This window comes from Numida meleagris, chromosome 14, assembly GCF_002078875.1.
Source record: "Numida meleagris isolate 19003 breed g44 Domestic line chromosome 14, NumMel1.0, whole genome shotgun sequence".
NCBI lineage: Eukaryota > Metazoa > Chordata > Aves > Galliformes > Numididae > Numida > Numida meleagris.
This window is the reverse complement of record NC_034422.1, coordinates 8,280,292-8,286,859: the sequence shown is the minus strand read 5'-3', so window position 1 is coordinate 8,286,859 and position 6,568 is coordinate 8,280,292. Positions and strand designations below refer to the sequence as shown.

Genomic DNA, 6,568 nt, shown 5'->3' with positions numbered 1-6,568 from the left:
ATAAGGATCACCTGCTCTAGGGGTAGCAGTGGCTGTGGTTATGGCTGGAACCAGCAGAAATCCCTGGGCAGTGCCTCTGTCACTGTGTTATAGCAGCACTGAGAGACGCTCAGGCATCCCTCCATGATTATGATTCTGTTTCTGCATCTGGCTCCAAGAACAAGTTAACCATTACTGATGTTGAAACCAAGGATGAGGCTATATAATATATTTGAGCTACCACAGCAGTAATGCTGCTGCACTGACACAGGGAATCGTAGCTGTGAAGTGATGTCACTGCTGCAGTGACTTGAGGCGTCGAAGTGAGAACACTGAAAGCCATGACCACATGGAGGGAACAGGAACCTGCCTCCAGCCACAAATCTCTATGCCCAAAATGCTGAATGGCAGAAAACCCCGCTGGAATGACAGCAGAACCTCTGGCATCTCTTCCCCAGTCTCCATTTCCACATCCACTTCCATTAACTTCACATTAACCATCATGGGGAATCCACGCTGAAGACAAGGCTGTTCTGGAGGATCAGAGCCCAGTCCAGAGCTTTCAAGCATGGAGGCAGCTCCAGCAGCAGCAGCAGCAGCAGGGAGTGGAGGTGGGGGCAGTGCCTGCCAACCCTTTGTGGGGACAGCCATAGTGAATGGAGTTCAATCGTGGTGAACTGGAGTTGAACCAGTTGGCAGGCCGTCAGCAGTGGCATTCCCGAGGGCTCTCTTTTGTTTAATGTTTGTACCAGTGATCCTCACGGGGACATGAGGAATACCCTCTGTGAACTGCAAACAGTAGTGCTAGGCAATTAGCTGTATTGATCTGCTTGAGGGTAGGAAGGCTTTGCAGACAGATCAGGATAGGCTACATCAATGGGCTGTGTCAAACCGATGGGCATTCAAGAATGGTGCGTGCCAGGGCCTGCCCTTGGGTCATAACAACCCAAGGCAACAGTGTAGGCTGGAAGAGAGGGTGTATTGAAGAGTCTTGTCAGAACAGGCTGCTAATTCAACTTTGTGATCTTGAAGACCTTTTCCAACAGAAATGGGTGTGTGGCAGGGACAAGGTGCTCTGGCCACAACCACCTGCAACACAAGATACAGCACGGAGGGCCTTAGCAACCACGGCCATGCAGAGAGGCCAAGCATCTGCCTTAACCCCGTGAGTCTGATCTCACAGACACAGGAGAGATCTCACTGACACAGGAAGAGAAGAGACCTCAATCACAGCCATAATGGAGGTAGACGGAAACCCATCATATTTAGCTCTGGACATCAATTCACTGCCTCATCACCCTGTGTCACTGTACCTACATAGCTGCTGTCAGGATGCCCCACCAGGACGGGCACATGGATGGGGCCCCACAAAGGCAGCACAACGACAGCTGCAGACCTAGAGGGCAGAACTGACTGCACTCTACTGCTCAGCCCCTGTGGGGAACGGTGCAGCAACAAGCAGGAGGGGAGAAAACGCCTCAGTGTCACCACCACCATAACCAGTACCGCTGCTTTCGTAGCTCCCACAGTAATAGACAGCCTCGTCCTCGGCTTGGACCCCAGTGATGGTTAATGTGCCCGTGGAGCCAGATTTGGAACCGGAGAATCGTGAAGGGATGTTCGAGGGTCTTTCACCATCCCAGAAGAGCACAGTGACAGGGGCACTGCCAGGTGACTTCTGCTGGAACCAGGCATAGCTGTAGCTACTCCCGGAGCAGGTGATCCTGACGGTTTCTCCTGGGTTCGCTGACACCGAGGCCGGCTGAGTCACTGCTGCCTGCACCAGGGAACCTGGAGAGGGAGAGGAGAGAGGGGAGAAAATGGGCTCAGTGTGTGCGCTACATACACAGCCCTCCTGGCAAAGCAGTGGGACAGGGCCCCGTGCCCGAAAGTCCCCAGCTGGGTGCAGTGAGTATGCCCGGGGCACCTGAGAAGTTGGCAACCACCACCAGTAGGAGAGGGGCCCTGGCGCGACCCCAACAGCTGTGTGTCCCCTCACCAATGGGGCTGTGCTGTGGACCGCAATTCCCTCTGAAACCCCCACCCTTGCACAGCACAGCCTGCCCATGCAAAGCTGGCGCCCATGGTCACTGGCCACTCCCAGCCCATGCTCCCCCCGCCTACTGCAGCCATTTTTCTTGATCCCAGAAGACCAAGCATGGTTAGCCACCCTTGTGTTCCAAGATGAGCACAAGCCTGTCTATTACTGTGGGGCTGGGGAAGCAGCACTAATGCTGGTAGAATGGCACAGAGAGATGGGGAAACGAGTTACAGACCTGAGTTAAAAGTGAGGGCTTTCTGCACTAGCTGCCTTAGGGCTCAGCTGTAGGGCTAAGGCAGGTTTATGTCCTCTCTGCATGACCATGTATGTAAATGCCCTCATCGATGAATCAAGATGTATGGGTGGTTACTCTGGCACTTACTTTGCCACACTGTACCTGTCCCTACAACAGCACAGCACTGTGTCATCCCCAGCTCTGCTCCATGGTGCTGCTGTGAGCCCCGTTCTCCTGCTGCTGGAGCTGCCTCTGTGCTGGGGTGGTCTGGGCTGGGTTCCCATCCACCAATGTGCCCATGGCTGAGGTCCCTTGTCCTCTCTGATGGTGGTGTTCTGCACCCCACTGATTTATGTGGGGGGGCTGTGTATATTGGGTACTTGCTGTGCCCCATTTTCTCCCCTCTCTCCTCTCCCTCTCCAGGTTCCCTGGTGCAGGCAGCGCTGACTCAGCCAGCCTCGGTGTCAGCGAACCTGGGAGAAACCGTCAGGATCACCTGCTCCGGGGGTAGCGATAGCTATGGTAGCTATAATTATGGCTGGTACCAGCAGAAGTCACCTGGCAGTGCCCCTGTCACTGTGATCTACGATAGCAGCAACAGACCCTCAAACATCCCTTCACGATTCTCTGGCTCCTCATCCGGCTCCACAAACACGTTGACCATCACTGGGGTCCAAGCCGAGGACGAGGCTGTCTATTACTGTGGTGGCTGGGACAGCAGCAGTAATCCTGGTATGGTGATACAGGGAGGGGTGGGGAAAAAAAAGGTGTATATATAGGGGTTAAAAATGGAGGCTTTTCTGCCCATCTATCTCACAGCCAAACTGAGCTGTGCATCTGAGGCGGTTTCCTGTCCCCTCTGCAAAGCACTGTCTGTGAGTGGCCTCCCCCTATTGTACGCTGTGGCGCATGAGGAGATTCTGTGGATAGAAGGCACTCCACCCTGTCCCTGCAAAGGCCCAGCACTGTGTCACTCCCAGCCCTGCTCCCTGTTACTGCTGGCAGTCCCATCCTCCTGCTTCCGAGGAGGCGTGGATGTAGGTGAGGTCTGTTCTCCAGCAATGGTGGTGTTCCTCATCCCACTGCTGCCTGGGGAGGGCTGTGTTTGTGTCAGGAACTCACTGAGCCCCGTTCTCTCTCCTCTCCCTCTCCAGGTTCCCTGGTGCAGGCAGCAGTGACTCAGCCGGCCTCGGTGTCAGCGAACCTGGGAGGAACCGTCAGGATCACCTGCTCCGGGGGTGGCAGTGGCTATGGTTATGGCTGGTACCAGCAGAAGTCACCTGGCAGTGCCCCTGTCACTGTGATCTATCAAAACACCAAGAGACCCTCGAACATCCCTTCACGATTCTCCGGTTCTGAATCTGGCTCCACAGCCACGTTAACCATCACTGGGGTCCAAGCCGAGGACGAGGCTGTCTATTACTGTGGGAGCTACGAAAGCAGCAGTACTGGTAACACAGTGACACAGAAGTGATACACAAACCTCCTGTTAGTGCAAGGAGCAGTTAATACTCTTAGTTGTCCCTTTCTTATTGGACCACCCCCATCCCTGCCCCGTGCTGCAGGGCTCAGGTCCTCCTGCGCTCACAGACTGCACCCCAGCCCCTGCTGGCTGCCTCCCTGCCATCCTACATCCACCATTTGTAGTGTCCCCTGCATGCACTGAGGCCCCTGTTCCTGCTAAGGGCACCTGCTCAGTCCCTGCTGGAGGGCCACTGTCACCTGGTTGACACATCAGCATAGTACCAGTTCTCTCCCCTGCATCCCTTTGGTGACCCTCCCTTGTGCTCTCTACTGTTCGTCCTGGGCTCTCTCTGTTTGCCTAGTACCACTGCTTGAATCAGTCACAGAGTCACAGATTGGCCTGGGTTGAAAAGGACCTTAAAGATCATAGAGTTTCAGCCCCCCTGCTGAGTGCAGGGTCACCAAGCTCCCTTTGGGTCCAAGCTCCTTTAAGCTCACTTTGGGGCAGTGCAGGCACCCACAGCCTCTGGCCTGAGTCTCTTCCCCAGCCAAATTCTCAGGGCTGCAATATGCCACCCAGCAGCCTGCACTTGTCCCCCTTCTAATCCCCAACACCAGCACCCATGCAGATGCCGGGACAAGGGTGAGGGATGCAGCTCTCCACGGTGGGCACGAGCCGAGGCAGGAGATCGTGGGCTGCGTCCACAGGAGTTCCCTGGGTCAGGAAGCAGAGGGATGTGTGTGGGCATGAGAGCTGCAGAGGAGCTGCACGGTCCCCAGCTCTGTCCTCAGGCCATGGGTGCCAGATGGGGAGGGCACAGCAGACTCAGTGCACCTGGCTGGGGTCTTTGGGCACAGGGCCTCATCCCCCAGCAGTGCAGGGAGGGCTGTGTGTTTGGGACACTCGCTGAGGCCCATTTTCTCCTCTCTCTCCTCTCCAGGTTCCCTGGTACAGGCAGCACTGAGTCAGCCCGCCTCAGTGTCAGCAAACCCAGGAGAAACAGTCAGGATCACCTGCTCCGGGGGTAGCAGTAGCAATCCTTATGGCTGGCACCAGCAGAAGTCACCTGGCAGTGCCCCTGTCACTGTGATCTACTGGAATGATGAAAGACCCTCAAACATCCCTTCACGATTCTCCGGTTCCCAATCTGGCTCCACGGGCACCTTAACCATCACTGGGGTACAAGCAGAGGACGAGGCTGTCTATTACTGTGGGAGTACAGACAGCAGCAATGCTGGTCCCATGGTGACACACAGCACTGAGGAAGTGATACACAACCCTCCTATCTGTGCACAGAGCAGCCGCCAGTCTTTGCTCTCTCTGTTTGATGGAGGCACAGGTCCCCACCACAGCCCTGCCCTCGCTGCCCTGCAGCGTGGGTGGCTGTGCACGGTGACCTGTACATGTCCCAACAAGATGCACAGCATTGCCTCATGCCCAGCCTCTGCCTGTAGCACTTGATGCCCTTGTCCATATTCTGCTGGAGCTGCATCTGTGCTGGGATGCTCTGTGCTGAGCTCTGATCCTCTGTAGTGCCTGTGGCCCCTTCCCCTCTGATGTTGGTGGCACATTGCAGGATCAGAGCCCAGTCCAGAACATCTCAGCACAGAGGCTACTCCAGCAGCAACAAGGAACAGGGATGGGGATGATACAGAGCTGTGCCTCTGTAGGGACAGGTACAATGCAACTCAGCAGCCAGAGTAACCTCTCAGACATCTAGGTATGGTGGGGAGGGCATTTATAAACATGGCCATGCAGAGAAAACGTAAATCTGTCTCCACCTCACAGACCTCCTCAGCCATGTCAGAAAGGGTGAAAATCGCAATTTTTAACTCAGATCTGTACAATAGTTCCTCATCTCCCAGTGTCACTGTTCCAGTATCAGTGCTGCTGTCTTCATTCCCACAGTAATAGACAGCCTCGTCCTCGGCTTGGACCCCAGTGATGGTTAACGTGTTTGTGGAGCCAGATGTGGAACCGGAGAATCGTGAAGGGATGTTCGAGGGTCTGCTGTTGTCGTTGTAGATCACAGTGACAGGGGCACTGCCAGGTGACTTCTGCTGGAACCAGCCATATCTGTTACTACTCCCGGAGCAGGTGATCCTGACGGTTCCTCCCAGGTTTGCTGACACCGAGGCCGGCTGAGTCAGTGCTGCCTGCACCAGGGAACCTGGAGAGGGAGAGGAGAGAGAATGGGGATCAGCAAGTGCCCTACACGCAACACCCCCTCCAGGCAACGGGATGAGGCACCAGAGTCCATAGAGACACATTGGACAGCAGGACACCCGCATCTACTCCAGGATTATCAACAGCTATGGCTGGTACCAGCAGAAGATACCTGGTAGTGCCCCTGTCACTGTGATCCAGGGTAACAGCAGCAGACCCTCAGGCATCCTGTCACAGTTCTTTGGATCCCAGTCCAGCTCCACACACATTAACCATCACCATGGTCCAAGCTGAGGACAACACTGCCTATTACTTCAGTGGCTCTGACAGCGGTGGTGGCCAGAAGATGGCACTCATCCCCAGGGCAGTGAGACCGTGCACGTCAAAGAGGTACTTTTTTTCTCTCCCGCTTCCTCTCCGCCTGGCTCTCGGGTCTCCTCTCCTTCCTACCACTCTCCTTCACCGTGTACACCAGGTCCCAGAGCTTCACTGCTCCTGCAGGTGTTGCCCTGTGACAAGAGCAGGGATCAGTGGCTCCAGGAGTAGCCATGAGTATGGCTGGTTCCAGGAGAAGCCTGGTAGTGGTGCTGTGACTGTGATCCATAGTGACACCAAGAGACCCTCGAACATCCCTTCACGATTCTCCGGTTCCTTATCCGGCTCCACAAACACGTTAACCATC

The 6,568-nt window shown here is 55.4% G+C and overlaps 1 long non-coding RNA gene and 1 gene segment (V, D, J or C); one reads left to right on the top strand and one right to left on the bottom strand.

Annotated features, from left to right (window-relative positions):
• Positions 1-6,568, top strand: part of LOC110406371 — a 40,290-nt gene that overhangs the window by 2,458 nt on the left and 31,264 nt on the right.
• LOC110406380 overlaps positions 1-6,568 on the bottom strand; it is a 17,098-nt gene that overhangs the window by 2,331 nt on the left and 8,199 nt on the right. Inside the window, exon 2 of the long non-coding RNA XR_002443458.1 lies at positions 3,483-3,535. This is a non-coding gene — a long non-coding RNA (uncharacterized LOC110406380). The remainder of the gene's footprint in view (positions 1-3,482; positions 3,536-6,568) is intronic.